The 16,978-nt window shown below is 34.1% G+C and overlaps 1 pseudogene across 1 annotated transcript in view; it reads left to right on the forward strand.

Annotated features, from left to right (window-relative positions):
• Positions 1-16,978, forward strand: part of LOC149557230 (large ribosomal subunit protein uL10z-like) — a 42,436-nt pseudogene that overhangs the window by 6,378 nt on the left and 19,080 nt on the right. Inside the window, exon 5 of the transcript XR_016364856.1 lies at positions 11,802-11,918. The product of XR_016364856.1 is annotated as a large ribosomal subunit protein uL10z-like (transcript). The remainder of the gene's footprint in view (positions 1-11,801; positions 11,919-16,978) is intronic.

Below are 16,978 nucleotides of genomic sequence, written 5' to 3' on the forward strand. Positions count from 1 at the left end.
CATGTGCCCCTTTCTAATTTTGAATCTATGTGGCTCAGACATGAAGGATTAAAAGATTTGAGATCAGGTAACAATCTTTCATAGTTTGCAAAAAACTACAATATTTGAGGGATCAACTCAAAATCTGGAACCGTGAGTATTTTCATAATATCTTCACTGGGAAATTTAGATTGGAGAGTGGTTTGGCTGCTTTGTATTCAACAGTCATAAAATTAGGCACAGGGGAGGTGGAATTTCAGCTAGAATCAAATTTGAACAAACAAAATTCTGAAATATTGGCAAGAGAAGAGGTTTATTGGAGACAAAGTCTTGAGAAACATGGCTGGCCACCGAGGACCACAATACATTTTTTTTTCAACAATTCAATGAAAGTCAAGAGATCTATCAATCGGATCCATTTTATAAATAGTGCCATAGGTGTAAGGTTGAGCTCCTCGGAAGCCATCAATCAAGAAGTGGTGAGTCATTTTTATAATATTTTCAATTCAGAATTGCAGAGTGATCAAATTGGACAGGGAGATATACGATGTCATTTCAGGAGGCTTACTGATAGGGAGATATTAGATACCCACATCATTTATGCTGAATAGAACCAGATGCTAACTACTCCCATCTCTTATGAGGAGGTTAAGTGTGCTCTGTTCAGTATGGGGGGAGAAAAGGCATTAGAGCCAAATGGGCTCCCCACCATATTTTATCAAATATTCTGGGACATATTTATGAGGTTGTGGAAAAATCTAGGTTGGGTGGGTTTTTGCTCAAAGACTTTAACGACACATTCATTGCTCTCATTCGTGAGGAGGGGCGGGTAACTTTTGATGATTTTCGTCCTATTTCTTTATGTAACATGGTTTACAAAATCATCTCAAAAGTTGTTGCAAACAGACTCAAAAAGGTTTTAGTCCATATAATTTCTTAGGAACAGTGGATTCTCACCTAATAGATCAATCTATGAAGGTGTTATAATTGCCTGTGAGTCTATTCACATAGTTAGATCTGCAAAGTTAGAAAAGATGATGATTAAGCTGGATATTAGGAAGGCCTGTGATGAAGTTAATAGAGCATTTCTTTTACAATTCTTGGAAAGGTTCGGGTTTTGTCAAGAATGGATTTGGTGGGTTAACAATTGCATTTCAACCCCTAGGTCAAGTTCTAGTCAATGGCAGCCCACAAGGCCTCTTTGAGTACTCCAAGGTCTGAGATAGGGTGACCCCCTTTCCCTTCATTGTCGACCTTTTTAATTATTGTGGCTTTTGAATATTCAATTCAAGAATGTAACTCATGTTTCACCACCTTTCAAACATCTTGCTCGTAACTCCTTCAGGAGATTATATTTTGGTTAGTCGAGCATGCATAAGGGACACTCCGCAAACCATTCTCTTTGCTCTGCAAATAGCTTCTAGTATTTACGATAGCCATATACCTGCAATTCAACTCTTAGCAACAACCATACATTCCTAGTTTTTCTATTATTATCTACCTGAGATTTATTCTTTTCTATCACTTCTAGCCAATCAAGCATGCTTATCTTCTATTCATATTCGGCTATCGTAGCCTCAATGGAAGTATAGTTTGAGTCAGGGGCTGTATCACGGCTACTCGAAAGTCTTACTAGTAGACAAGGGTGTCATACCTCCATCAACACAGCCAGGTCGTGCGTCTCTTTGCACCTTCTTTATTTTGTCATTTATTAAGAATGAAAGCTCTGAGTTTGAGCTCGTAGCAAGAATATTTGTAAAGATACTATGATCAGAGCCAAGTGGACAAGGTTCCAAGATTAAATGAATTGTTTATATATTACACAACTAGCTAATTGCCTACTTGCAATCAGTCTGATTTGCTTGTTGCATATTTTCATACCTTCATTTTAGAACTTAACAATTAGAAAAGATTACCAACTCTGTGCAATTAATATACAGAGGTATAGTACATATGCCTCTGAGACAAGGAGAGAGGTGTTGGAAACTACAATTGGAATAATTGTTATGTTGTCATTGATGTTAAACCTATTGGTGAGACAATTTGCTATCTGATCTAAGTGTCATATCTATTTGATTGATGATGAGGATTTGAGAAGTTGTTCATAACAAAAGTATCTAGAGGATAGGTTGAGTTATGAAGAGGAAACCACAAATGGACACTTGATTAGTTGGACTTTGACAAGATAAAATGATTGTTTAAAGCATGTTTCAAGCAGAGAAGACAGTAATGCTCAAGTCTTGATAGTGTGAACAAAGTTAGATTGAATGCATAGGCTTGACTGAGCAATAGAGCAGAAGATAAAATAATTTGAAGTACATCACGAGTGATGCTAGTGTCGACTGAGCCACAGTAAGTGCCGAGCATAATTATTGTTGACTGAGCATCAATATCGACCAAGTGACAGTGTATGTGCCAAGCAAGAAATTTAGTAGTGACCGAGTAACCCATTGATGATTGAGTGTCAGAACGCAGTGTTGGCCGAGGAACAACATTTTAACAGTTTATGAGAAATTTTAATTTCCAACTGACTAAGTTGATTTCTTGGAATATGGAAAGTGTGTTGAAGATAAGGATTGATGAGTTGGATCATTTAATATCAGGAGAGGATTAGGTAAACGACCTAAGGGATGAATTCCAAGAGAAGTTTCTAGAAAAGAAGAGGAAAAACAAAATGGCGATTAGATCCATTGTATGTAATGAATCTAATTGTAAACCCTAAGATCTACGATGATGATTAAGTGGCAAAAGATCAGAATTACCTATTTAAGGAGGCACAAGGGTGAACTTTCGATATGTTCTAGAGAGTTTGAAGATTGGAGCAGTTGTTGATGTTATTGACTGGTGAATCTAAGTAGAAGGATGAGACAAGTTGAGAAGTGAAGAATGATTGCTTGAAGGGTTGCCAAGCAAATTTGAGATTGATATGACAATGGAGGCCAAACAGTGAATTAGTTTATGAGTTGAACAAGATTTTGTACATGCAAAGTGAGTTGTACTTAACATATCAAAACCTGTTGTTACTTTCTAACCATTGTATGTAGTATTTGAAATCCTTCAATCAAGGTTGACCTAACAGTCATATGTAAATTCTCTAACAAGGTGTCATTCTAATGAAATGTTCTAAAGTCCTCTAACAAGGCCACTCTTAACAGGGTGATTAAATCCTTTAACAAGGTCACATTTAACGATGTGTTTTGTAAACTTTAGTAGGGTTGGCTCCTTACAGAGCTCACTTTAGAAGAGTGAAAATTAGTGACATGTTGCTGATAAATTGGGTTTCCAGGTTAAATCCTAGTGTCAAACTTGTGTGGATGTTATCTATGGTGTTTTGCTGATTAATGTTTACATTCTGTAAGTCAGTTATATTTAGGATAGTGGACAACTAGTTGATGTTGCGAACAGTTGACTATAGAGACTGAGCTATGCAATGATAAAATCTGAAGTTGATTAAGTGTTTGTTTGTTTAATTGATACATCTAGACCTTGGATAACTGATTTACACCCTCCCCCCCCAATTATTCTAAATATTCTAACAAGAGGTGCCATCAGAGAATTAATGAAATGCTACGAACCTTCATTTTTATATTTGTTTAGGACCAAGGATGGGCGGTGGGTGATCAGGCACATAGTTTCCATGTAAATTCCTAGCTAGGGTAGGTTTAGTGGCTTATGATGTTGCTATGATCACTAGAGGTTAGGATAGCTTGCAATCGGATGGATAGGTTGATGAAAGGTATTCATAGCCTACCTGGTTGTGAGTTGACACTCTAACACTCAGATGCTCAGAGGCAGGATAGGGGTGTTTCATGCCTAATCTTGTGTAGGGAGGGCCTTTCTCAATTGATATTCTGTGGGGATACTTAGGATCTGCGGTTGGGAGGTAAAGCCTTTGACAATGCTTCTCCTCTCCACCTGATGTCGGGACTTGCTCAACATAGAACAAATATGCATTCATGTTTCCTTCGTTTATCGAGTATTTTTACGTCTGTATAAATTATCAAGTTCATCTGAAATCATGCTTAGATGGTTAGTAATGCTATAATCTTTTTCATGTTTCCAGCAGTTCATAACTAGATTAAATTATATTTTTCCTTAACTCTATTGATGAGAGCAATTAACTAGAATTTAATCTGTTATAGCCGTTAATCCTCTTTCATATGAATATGTAAAATATCTGTCATAACTATCCTTCATGAGAATATGGAAAGTAATGTATTTTCAATGATAATATGATTGCTATTTATGGTTTGGAAAATAGCATGTTACAAAGACAAACACTTTGTGTATTTGAATTATAATTTGAATAAAGGCATCATCTTTGGTGTGTTGGGTTGCTTCCCTCAAAGTGGATGGTTTTGCCCGGGATAACTTCTTGTGTTATCAGTTGTCTTGAATTTCCATATTTCGTTTCATGCAATCTTATATTTCTGATTCAAAATTTTAACATTTAAGTCTGGTGGGTCCACAAAGATCTCTGTGAATCAACTCAAGGGGTTGTAGACTTGAATATTCTTTTGGTTTAAAACTTATTCTTGTTTGTTTTCCTTGTTGACATTCTTTGCACACCATATTTTTAGGTTTGACAATCTTGGGCATATGTCTTACAAAATTCAAAAGAATTAATTTTTACAAGATTTTCAAAATTGACATGTCTTGACCTCCTTTGGAAAAAGCCAACTTTGATCAACGTGACTCAACAAATAAATTTTGCCTTTTACTTCTGTCAAGTCATAAACATTACTTTCAATATGTTTACCCTCAACAATGGTTTTTCCAGAATCAAGTTTCGTTATTTCACAACTGTGAGCATTGAGATTTACATAATAGCCATTTTCACATAATTGAGTAACACTTGGTAAATTATACTTTAAATCATCCGCATACATATTGTTTGCTTCTAGCATACCATTGGTACTCAAGGAACCTTTACCTCTTATTGGTACTGAAGATTTACCCCCAAATTTCACTAGACTTGCATCCATTCTGTAAATGTAGAAAACTTGCTTTTATCACTTGTTATGTGGTTTGAACAATCACTCTCGATAATCTAAAGATTCTCTTTCATAGCATGCAGTGTTGTAACAACAAGAGATTTGCTCTCTTTCTTTCTCCAATTTTTGGTTTATTTCTTCTTTGATTACCTGTTTCTTGAATCAACAAAACTCAACTAACAATTTCTTGTAGTATGTCGAACATTTTGACATTTAAAACAATCAAGTTGAAATTCTGTAAGGCATTAAACAAATTTGGACTTACAAAATTAAACCTGTTTTTTGGTATGACCCTCCAATTTATTGCTTTATGACCAAAAAAGTTGCAAAAGTTGCAATAACCATAGAATGAGTAAAATCTTCTAGGAAACCACTTCTTAGCCTCAACAAAATTTGTTTTACCTTTTGTACTATTTGAACTTCCTACCTTTTCAAACCCTAATCCCGTTTTGATGCTAGTGTCTTGCTGTTGAGCCAAAATATCACTTAACATTTCTGAACTTTTTGTGAATTTCATTTGCTTATCAAGAATCATAGTTAGTTTGTTAATTTCATTTCTTAAACCAAATATTTCACTTTCCAACTTAAAGCAATTTTCAGTTTTAAGAACAAGTTCATAATTTACGACTTCTTTCGTTTAGTTTCTTCAAACATAACTTTCAGATTTGTAATACTTTCAACTTTAATTTCAGCATCTTTTGAGAGATCTATATTACCTTTTGAGACTGATGCCAACTCCTTCAATCGACTTATTTCTCCCAATGCGCATACCAACACTGCTTCAAATTCAACTTCATCCTCTGAATCACTTTTTGACTAATCATTGCTCTGATCTGTGGAACAAGGTCCTAAAGCCATAAACAAAGTTTCATAATCATCAGAATCGGAATTATCAGTACCATCATCCTCAACACAAACTTTACTTCTTCTTTGCAAACTGTTTTTTGACTTGTCAGCAAATTGTTTCTTTTTAGAGCCTTCTTCATCACTGTTAGAGTAGGGACACATTGCAGCAAAATGACCACTCTTTCTACAATTAGACCATTACACAGGTGATTTTCCTTTATGTTTACCAAACTTTTTAAACTTTTAAACTAGGTTTGCTAATTGTTCTATTAGATCTTATGATTCCGAACTTTCGTCCTTTTCCTTCTTAGTTGTTGTGAAAGCAACTTCCTTTTTTGGTTTCTGCATCACTTGACATTCTCATCTCCTAAGCTGTTAGAATACAATGTAAATCGTCTATTGTTAATTAATAATTTAGTAAGATCCCGGACTTCTTCTACAGCAGAAATTTTAGCATTATATCTGGAAGGTAAAGAACGTAAAATCTTTTACACAACAGTTGGTTCTTTTACTTTTTCACCTAAGCCTTTGATTGCATTAACAAAGTCAACTCTTAAAAGATAATCAACAGTGCATTCTTCTTCTTTTGTTTTTAATTCCTCAAATTTGGCATTAAATGTTTGTAGTGTAGCCTGTTTAACCTTATAATCTCCTTGACAGACACCCTTTAACTTATCCCAGATTTCATTATCTGTTTTACAATGCATAACCTTAGTAAATTGATTATTAGTTAAACCACCCAATATGGCATTTTTAGCTTCAGCATTATTCTCATGATCTTTCTTACCTGCAGAATATGTTAGAGGAGATTTGGGTAAAATGTAGCTATTTTCAACAGACATCCAAGCATCATAACTTATTGAAGCAATATAAATTTTCCATTCTAATACTCCATAATGCATAATTCGTTCCATCAAACAAGGGTGCCTTATTTGAAAATGCTCCTTCTAGATTGGCCATGTGTTCTAATCACATAATCTGCTTAGATTGATTAGGACTTTTTGACATGCACTTGGCTCTGATACTGGTGAATAAATATTAGAACCAAACTTAAATTTAATCCATACTTCTTATAAGACAATAAAAATTTGTCTTTTTTTGGGCTGAAAAATATCTGTTTGGAATACAACTTATGTAAAAACCTTGTAGACCACAGCAACTTAACGTTTCATTGGGTGATTAAAATAAGGAATTCATTGACACCTGTTTCAGTTGTTTAAGCCCAACAGATCCAAAATTTCAATATCTATTCTTTATAGGTAATGTGTTCAAATAGGAAGGATTATTTGATTTCAGACGATCACTAATGAGATCAATTTTCTAATAATATTGGCGCCCAAGGACTCTGTCTTATCTGTGTTAATACATTGATTGCGAACAGTTTAGTCTATTGACTTTTAGACTTGTGTAGACCTCCATGGTGCAGAAACAATCACTTCACAGTATTCTTCCATTGAGAAACAGAAACCATTTGATATGTGATCCAAACAGAGACAAATATTCATCCCGAGGCTCTGAAATCCATGAGTCAATACAGAGATAAAATGGCCTTGCTGTTTGTTTTTATTATCTCCCAAAATGCCATTACCATGGATAAAATGTTAAAGGAATGTTATTATGCCAGATAAATCTACTGTATTTCTGTATATGTGACTGTCAATATATAATGGTAATCAATATTGAAAAACTGTAAGTTCAACATTTGCAGAATGAAACATGAACATTTTGTAGGCTTTATTTATCAACAATGTCAAGTGTTTTCATTTGTTGCATTGTATTTTGACATCATTGAAACTTTGATCCAACACACCATTCTTCCAAGTTGACATGAACATGATGATTGTGAGGCCTCGCCCCTACCCATCGTAGTATAGTGATACATTATTATTTTGATACTCACGACTTGAGATGTCGAGACACTACCTGATGCTTTGAACATATTACATTAATTCATATTGTGTGATGTTTACTTTCAGATATTTGAGTTCGTCATTTAATGCTTTATGAACATGTATGTGGGTGAAGTAAGTAAATGCAGGATTTAACGCTTTGATTACGAAATGGTAATGATTAAGAATATGAGTAGGATGAGAGAAACCCTGATTGATTGATAGATCTATGTTTTAATTTATGTGATTCCCTGATACGTATATACATATGTGCATGTGATTTTATGGGACTACTGATGTGTGCAATGAGTGTGCAGGATATTTTAGCCGAGAAACCCGACGGAAGAGCGGAACTGATCCCTATGTGCTATTTGTGGAAACCTTGTTGTTTGTAACTTAATTATATTGTGAGATGTATGAATGTATCTTTCTGTGATCAGTATATGTTAATGTTCGTAATTGTGTTCTTTAGTGTCACTTGACACTCGTGAATTTGCATATGCATTCCAACATGCTAGCTAGGATTAACTGTGTAGCCTTTGGACCTAAGTCAGACTAAGTTAGTGACCTTTTTGCTAATTTGTTTTTAATCGAGTTTAGTTACCCCTAATTTGGATTAGTGCTTAATCTGCATTTTGGAGTTGTTAGATGGTCCTAAATATTCCTAGCATTTGTTGGGTCCCAAATCAATACCTAAGGCCTTAAACCATGAAATTTTAATACGCAAGGGGTATGGGTATGGGTTGGGGGCATTTTCCACCCCTTAAGCCCTTTTTGTTGACTTTTGAGGTCACTCAAAAAGTCTATTTTTGCCTTTGTGCGAAAATTGAAAGTAGTTACCATGAGTTGCATAACCTCAACTCCACTTAGAGGTTAACCTTAGGTTTGGTTGAGTTAGAAACTACTAGATTTTTAGGTGAGTGAGGGGAAGTTATTGCCCTTTTTGGCGGTTGAGTTGAGATCTTTTTAGAGGCCCTTTTTGGAGTAGTTTTGGTGGTTACCCAATCTCTACTTTTAGAGAGGAGTCTTGGAAGATTGAAGGCAAGGAAGGAAAAGCTCTTCTCAAAATTGTTCATTTTACCATAACCTCTTGTGAAGGTAGGAATTCTTCATCTTCTTTGTTCAGATTGTTCATGCTTGTTTCATGCTTATGCTAGTGGGATTGTTTATTGGTACGCTTATATGTATGTTGGGTATGTTGGGAAGGATTGAAACTATGTTTTCTTGAGTGCTTTTCTTTCATGTTTTGCTTGAATTTTGAAGTTTTCTTGTATGAGTGTTTTGGCATTACTCACCCTTGGATAGGGCAGAAGTGGCCAATTTCGGGAAAGGTATTTAGTTGGACTCCAACAGTGTAGAGTCTCTTCTCAGGACGAGAAGAGGGAGAGAGGGTAGGGTGTTATGGGCCCCTACTTGTCAGCACAAACCTCGTATGAGTTTTGGCATGTAAGAATGGAAGAACGGAAGTTCTTGAGTTATAGCCCCGATTGGGCATCTATTTTGGTATTGTGTCTGACATCTCCTATTGGAAAAATCCACCTTTCCCTAGTTTTGATTCAATGTTGAATCCTGTTGTGAAAACCTAGTATGGATATGAATGTTTGATTTTGTCTCCTTGTTATGCTTGTTTGTCACTTGGTCAGATTTCGTTCCCTCCAAGATCTTAGCAAGGTATTGAAGAAAATGATATGGATCCCTTGATAAGGGTCATGAAGGAAATTTAATTGGATTGTTGAAATTTCGGGATTGGAATCCTATGTAAATTGTATTTAAAATCCTTGTTGTAATGGCAACGACGCTGGGTTTTCTTCTTGGTTCTTTCTCGGCTGAGCCTTTGAATGAGGTTGTCAATAAAATAGTGATTCAATAATATTGCTTCTCATGAGATCTTCGTATTTTTTCTTTTCGGTTATATGGATGCATATAAAAAATAAGATGAAATGATGATGTTCAATTAGGCAAAATTCAAGTTTCATATATGTTGAAACGAAAATTATGTTATGAATGTAGGTTCACTTTCGTGATTATTGAAAACAAAAAAAAGCAATCTTGCATTGTGCTCAAAATGGATCATTCAAAACCTTGGTTTATTTAGATTGTATCAAGCCCTAATAGATTATTTTAAAATAAATAAATAAATAAATAAATAAATTTTAAAATATATATATATATATATATATATATATATATATATATATATATATATATATATATATATATATATATAATCCCCTTGGCTAATAAATCAACTTGAAAATCTTTACTTAAAAAAATAAAGACTTAAAAAAAAATTTGCCCAAAGAGAGCAAATACTCTCTGGTTTTTGTATGGGCAAGCAAAATTAAAACTTTTGTGGAAACATAGAATATTCTTTGTTGATGCTCTTTTAAATTTAAATTTAAAAAAAAATTTAATTAGAAAGAATATATATATAATCATTATTCTAAATATCTATCCTTAAATATCCTAAAATTCTATCCTAAGTGTCCTAACAACTAAACTTTTTCCATTAATTACTCCTCCTTACCTTGGCGCCAGCTCTTGGTATGGGCTTGAGAGAGTTTAAAAACAAAGTCAATATAATCATACTTAGGGTGACATCACCCTGGTACTCCATAGGTTTTCGCAGTCCTAGGATTTGACATATTTTGTGAAGGCATGGTGAAAGGAGGTTAATTTGAGTAAAGCTTTCTCCCACCCTTATTTACCTTGGTCACCACACCCCTGCAGGTCTGCGTCAGCTCATAGTGTTTTGGGGCAGAGCGCCTAGCGCTTGGGAAGCGCATCGAGGGATTGGTAAGGGAGGGTGACGTGTGTCACATTTTAGAGTGATGTAGGGTGTAGGGGTAGGGTAGTAATTAGGTTAGGTTATGATTTTTTTTAGAAAATCCTAATTTTAAAAATAATTAGTTTTTAGTAAGTGTAGTTAGATATATTAAATTTAGTTAGTTTATATTAAATGTAGTTAGAATATATTTAAGTTAGTTTTAGATTTAAGTTAGAATGTTAGTTGCTAATTATGTTAGTTTTTAAAAAAAAAGGATTGATTAGTGGCTGTTTGTTAGGATAGTTTAGGATTTTGTTAATGTTAGTTTATTTTTATTAAGTTTAGTTAGTTTATTTTAGTATAGTTAGATTATGTTAAATTTAGTTTTAGTTAAATTTAGTTAAATTAAATTTTCTTTTATTATGTCAATAATTTTACTTTAGTTTTGTTTTAATTAAGTAGTTGTATAATTAATCTAATTTTTATGTTTTGCTTTAGTTCGTTCTTATTATGTGATTAATAGTTAGTTTTAGTGTATATAAGTTACTTAGAATAGTTTAGCATTAGTCTTAATTATGATTAGTTTAGAACTTATGATAGTTAAATTTTGATAGTTTAGTGTTTTTTATTTAAAGTTTTTAAATTTAATGAAGATAAATGCTTAAATGATTAAATTGTTTTATAGTTGAATATTGATTGATAGTTAAGAGTTTATTGAGTAAGTATTAGAATTTTAAAATCTTAGTAAATTTGAAGTTAGATTAATAGATTATGATATTTGATTTATTTCCTAGTCATATTTAATTTATATTGTTATTCAAAACAATTTCAAAATATCGTTGTAACCTTAAGGGAAATAACGAAATCAAAAGTTGATACCAATTTAATAACGAATAAGTAACTATAGAAATGGATTTCTTCTCATCATTATAAACTTAAGATGTATGTAGTAAAACTATTCAGGCACTTGCGAATTCAACTCTTAAACTTTAGTGAACCTTATTATTATTATTAATTTTAAATTTTTTTTTGTGTGTTTTTGCCCTCGTATTTTGGGCATGACAATGATGATCAATATCTCAGCTCAAAAATAATTCATTTTTTACTTCAAGATTCATAGGGGGGGAAATTATCAGAGTTATTACATTTATTTTGTAAACCTATTATTAAGTGTTTATTTTTTAATTTAGGGTATTTTATCTTAAAATTTAAAAGCGAGTATAAATAAATATCCTAGATATGTATTCTTTAATTAATATGTAATCACAAATGCTTGTGTTTATAACGTGTGTTCTAATTATAATTCTATTAATGACTTTGTTGCAGAGGGTGGGGATAAATTATCATTATTTGAGTCACAGGGCTTTCAGTCTGTCATCTGGAAAAGTTATTAGCAAGGAGGAGAAAGGAGGCCAGGATGCCTTTATGAGGTCACTCAATGAGGTTTGTCCTTCCCATTTCTGAATAGTTACTGATGTTTATGGTCATTCCGTTTAGATGCAAAATTCTTTTTCTTTCTGAATGTTGACATGTCCATTTTTATACTGGTTACACCAAGGAAGAACTAAAGAACTTTTTAAAATTTTCATTTTTGCTTTAAACATTTTCGGCACAAATTTTTGAATCCAACAGTACACATTCAATAGTTCCAGGCAAGTAGATTCAGAATTTGAACTTTGGTTTTTTATATGTCAATGCCCTTTATCAACCTCTAGACCACAGGCAAATGCTTTAGACTTGTATATTGGATTACCATCTTTTGGGTGATTTTGTAAAAGTTTGTTATTTTTCCTAGCCTAAAAACATAGAAGCTGGATTGAAACAAAAAAAACTACAAACTTTTTTGAATAATCTGTAAGTTGTAACAATGCACTCAGTTTTGGGAAAAGAAACAAGTGAAACAGAGGAGATGGATTGTGGACGCAACCCAAAAGTATGCACCTCATTGTAAAAAAATTTCAATACCTTCTAATCACAATTTGTTTGACCTTCCCATTAATCATCCCTCTTTTGAGGGTACATGCTTCTACAATTGTGTTCCCCTTCCCACAAAGAATTGTGTTTGTGTGTTGCAGAAAAGATGTCCAATGCAGTTCACTGATATACTCTCGTCCTTGCATATAAAACTGCCATTTGAGTGGATTATCTTCGTTACAGTAAATACAATAGATTTGGGACTTGAACTCTTTCTCAAAATCATGCCACTTAACTGTACATTTTGACTTCTATAAAGCTAAAGAATGTGCATAGTTGTCCATGAGGGACATGATTAGAAAGATTTAAATGTGGAAAATAATTTGTTCCTCACTAACATTATTGTCGAACTATACATCGAAATTTTGAATCATGACAGTCAATTGTTGAGCTATTCTGAATCAAATTGTCCTTTGTAGGCTGGATGTCCCTTTTCATTATAGCTTCCACTTTATTAACGGGCAGGCTAGAACTGCATGAGGGTTGCTCCATTTATTGACTGTCAAGGTCTTTGGTTTTGACCATTTGCACTTCGGGTGTGTCCATCCTCACTGGCAGCCCAAGCTGGCTGATGATTGCCTACATGATCTGATTTTGTCCAGTTCATCGAGCTCTCTATTCATCGGCTGGTTGGTTTAATTCATTGGCTTATGTTGGCTTATATCATAAATTATCCTAAAGTATAATATTCATCGGCTCAAGAATATAATGTTAATATTATATATAGTATCAGGGTAGGTAAGGAAAAAAACTTGCTTGGGTGTTTGTGACAGATACCACTGTGAAGAGGAAGCATTGCATGCCATTGAGTGTGGCACACCTTTGTGGGGATCTGTCAGAATATTTGGCACTTACAAGTATGGCGGATTCTTCCATAAGCTTGCTCAAATGTGTGCCTTTGATGCTGCATTTCATTTGGAATTGATAATAATTGGTGGGATGAGAACATTGTCAATTGCAGAGAGGCAGTAGCTTTTATGCAGGAGGCACAGGCTGTGACAATTGTCTTCCAGTTTTTAACATACCATTTATTAAATCTGTCTCAAGGTTGTACAGCAAGGTGCTGTAATACCAGAAAAAAGCAAGACAAGGAAGCTGAAGTGCTGTGGAGGCAATGCCAGCCAGCAAAGGCATGAGACTGGTTGAAATGCACTGTACAAATACGGGGACAGCAAAATAGAGGCACAGCCATAGCCTCAAACAGAGCTGAATCAAAGGCTCTGTATATGATTCCCATACAGAAGGACATCTTCTTAGATGCGAAACCAGAAAGGTGGATGTATCCTAAAGAAGAGTGGGCAGATAGAAGATGTTTTTGCACTCAAGAAGTGGTGGAGAAAGAATGACATTACGTGATAGAGTGCTCAGCCTACAAGGATATTCAGATCAACTGCATTTATATGCAAAACGTGAACAACTTGAGTAAGTTGTTTGAAGAAGAATAGATTAAAAAAGTTGTAGCTTTCCTAACCAAGATACAGAGCAGAAGATCAAAGTTGCAAAAGGAAAAAGAAATTTAGATGGCATGTGCTCTCTATTTTGGGTTTTGTTTGCTAACTATACCTTGGAACCATAGGCTGTTTGGTCTCATGGATATAAGCCAACATAAGCCAATGAAAAAGAAATTTAGATGGTGTGTGCTCTCTATTTTGAGTTTCGTTTGCTAACTATACATGGGAATTATAAGCTTTCATTCATTTAAATAGTTTTTAAGTTTAAAAAATCTAGGCATGAGTATAATTTGTGATGATATTTATTTTATTTGATATTTCTGAGTTTGCAAGCTATTAACTTTGTAAAGAAATAAATAGTTACCTTTAAAGGAGTGCCTGAAAAAGTGTTTATTCTGTAGGCTATCTTTGCTTGAAATTTGACCACAATAGTAATCCTGTGAAGAACCCAGTCAATTTGTTTTGCTCCAATATTAGTGCATCTCTAGCTTTGATTGATAAGGTAATTTACTTGAAAAGATAATGTCAGTTTGATATCTTTTAAAGTACGAATATTTTATTCTAACAATTTACTATGTCTAATGCAATCCAAAACATCTTCATAAAATGATTTTCTTCCAGCTCTAAGAGCTCTGTTGGAAATGTTGTCATTGATGACTGTTAACATATTGATGTCAAAGGGCGCTGAGTGTTGTCATTTATGAAGTTGGTGGGAATATGGTTATTTATCAAAGATTGGTTTTTTTGTCAAAAGTTAAGATCATCTGGAAGAGTAAATCGGGCTTCAATCTTCAATAGTTCAATGTTCAATTTTCTGTTGGCAGAAGGTATTGTTGGGCAAAGGTTTTCATTAATGTCAAAGGTGCAGGTCAGCTTTATCATTGATGTCATGGTATTCAATTGGGTGCAGTTACTATCATTTCTATGTCTGAGCATATGGGTTTTGAAAGGGTTGTGACAAGCTATATGGTTGATAGCTATCTTAATGTTATCGTCATGTTCTGGTATTAGTAGTTCACACTTTCATTACAAATATGAATGCACTTACTTGCTTACATGCTTGTGTGCATACTTTGCTCATGCATGTACACCATACATCTTGATATGAATCAATACATACACCAAATTCCTTCCATAAACATGTTTGCCAAAACAAATTTAAGATGAGACACCACCTCAAGCAATACAACAATCCTTGAGCACTTCAACATGCTACCATGGTCTTTGGTCCCAATGGATGTGATGAGCACACTTGGTACAAGTGGTGGGAATGAAAAGCGAAACTGAAACAGAGTATAGTGTCTGGCCTCTGTAAATTCAAGTTAAGAACTGCCTCCACCTCCTTGATCAACTTGTTTGAGTAGTTCACACTTTCATTACAAATATGAATGCACTTGCTTGCTTACATTCTTGCATGCATACTTTGCATTCATGCATGCACACCATATATCTTGAAATGAATCAATACATACACCAAATTCTTGCAATAAACTTGTTGGCCAAAACAGATTTAAGATGAGACACCACCTCGAGCAATACAACAATCCTTGAGCACATCAACACACTACCACAATCTTTGGTCCCAATGGATGTGATGAGCACACTTTTTACAAGTGGTGGGATTGAAATCATTCACATGCTTCACAAAGGATCGACCGTAAACACCAAGACAATCCAACAACAATCGAGGCATGAAATGGTAGAACAATTAATGCTCAACCAATTGTCATGAAAAATATAAGAAGCACAGGTTATTAGAAAGAAAGATAATTAAGGCATAGCCAACTGATAGACTTCATCTGTTGGAAATTAATCAATTTACATGCACTGATGCACCAATGAACCACCAAAGATTGTGATAAGGATGTTGACACTAATGAGAACTATGTCGACATCAATAACAACCAAATGATAACCATCAATCTCTTAGTCCAACAATCTTCCCCTTTGTTATTGACGATAACATTCATCAATGAGAAAACCAAAAAAGTTGTACTTACCGGCTTTGAGTTCCTCAATCCAAATTTTATCAAAAGCTCCTTCACATACTTGGATTGAGAGATAAATATACCTTTTCTATTCGGTTCACTTGCAATCTAAGAAAGAAGTTCAACTCACCAAACATAGAAATGTCAAATTGTTTCTGCATATCATCAACAAATTTCTTGCACTTGTATCATTGCCTCTAAAGCTAATATCATCAACATACACAACCACAATCAAAATTCTGTTAATATCGACTTTGAAGTACATGTTGTTGTCAGCCCAACCTTTCTTAAATCCTTGCTTGATCAAATATTTGTCTCACTTTCCATACACCAGGCCCTGGGTGCCTGCCTTAATCCATAAAGTGCCTTCTTTAATCTGCAAATTGCATTTAGATTTGTCTCTAATTTGAAACCTTCAGGTTGTTCAATGTAAACCTCTTCTTTTCCGTTTGGTTCATGGTTTTGAATAGGAATTGGCATTTGTAATTCTTAGAAATTTCTAACTCGTTGTTTCGGTGCGCAAAATTGGAATTGGAAAAAAATAGAATTTGGTATCCCATTTACCCTCAAATCCAGGATTTGGTATTCCATCTAATTAGGAGGAATTGCTCCAATTCCCAATTTAATTCCAATTTGTCAAAAACTTGGATTACATATGAATTGAAATGAAATTTTTTTGAGATCTGCCTTTTCTTCAATCTAAATGTTCTTGGTAAAAAATTCCCAGGAATGCTTACAATCATGAAATTGTAGATCGATTTACAAACAATTTTATTTTAAAGGATATAGAGAATAGTGGTTTTCCTAGCATTGTACAGGCCAAGCACTAAAATGTGAGCTTCCTTGTCTCCAAAGAGCGAGGAAAACAGCTTGGAAAAAAGCAATCCCATCCTTTTAAATCCTCAAATGCATCGACTATTAATCAACTCTCTATAGCACAAAAATCCTTCAATTGCGCGTTTTGAGCCTGTAAATACATTGATTTATTTTTCCCATTTGTAAATATTTCGTTCATGGTTCAAAACCCCGCAGCATAAGTCGTGTAATGTAATGACGATTTTCGTTTTAATTTTAAATTGAATCTTTGATT

The sequence above is a fragment of the Cupressus sempervirens genome, chromosome 5, assembly GCF_028749045.1.
Source record: "Cupressus sempervirens isolate cs-2001-9-10 chromosome 5, ASM2874904v1, whole genome shotgun sequence".
Classification (NCBI taxonomy): Eukaryota; Viridiplantae; Streptophyta; class Pinopsida; order Cupressales; family Cupressaceae; genus Cupressus; species Cupressus sempervirens.